A 512-nucleotide genomic window follows, 5' to 3' on the forward strand; every position below is an offset into this window, starting at 1 on the left:
AACTGAGTTTTGTGGAGAAAATGTTTGTCTCGCAAAGAAGAAAGTATTTCGAGCGCACAAAAATCAATTTTGCATTTAAAATAAGTTTTTGGATTTGTGCAGACCTTCTCTTTTGCGCGTGCATCGTTTCACTAGCTTGCTCCCTTGATGCCCGCCCTCAGTGCACTGCTCTCTAAATGCCAACGGTTCGCTTGCTCAACAAAACCCAGTGTTACAATATGCCATAATTCCAGCCAATCAGAGACGAGGCTGCTAAATTCTGATTGGCTGCCTTGACAACCAATCACAACATTCCTTGCATTACCTCGACAGCGGAAGAGGAAAATTATGCAAGTTGATATTCTGATCATATTTTTTTCCAAGCACATTTGACCAATTCTAAACGACATCAAAGTATGCCCCTTACTATGGGATTACATCTCTGCCACAATTCTGCGCGAAAGAGTTTTGTGGAGAAAATGTTTGTCTCGCAAAGAAGAAAGTATTTAGAGCGCACGAAAATCAATTTTGCA

The sequence above is a fragment of the Sinocyclocheilus rhinocerous genome, unplaced genomic scaffold (genome assembly GCF_001515625.1).
Source record: "Sinocyclocheilus rhinocerous isolate Xijiao unplaced genomic scaffold, SAMN03320098_v1.1 scaffold3366, whole genome shotgun sequence".
In the NCBI taxonomy this organism is placed as follows: domain Eukaryota; kingdom Metazoa; phylum Chordata; class Actinopteri; order Cypriniformes; family Cyprinidae; genus Sinocyclocheilus; species Sinocyclocheilus rhinocerous.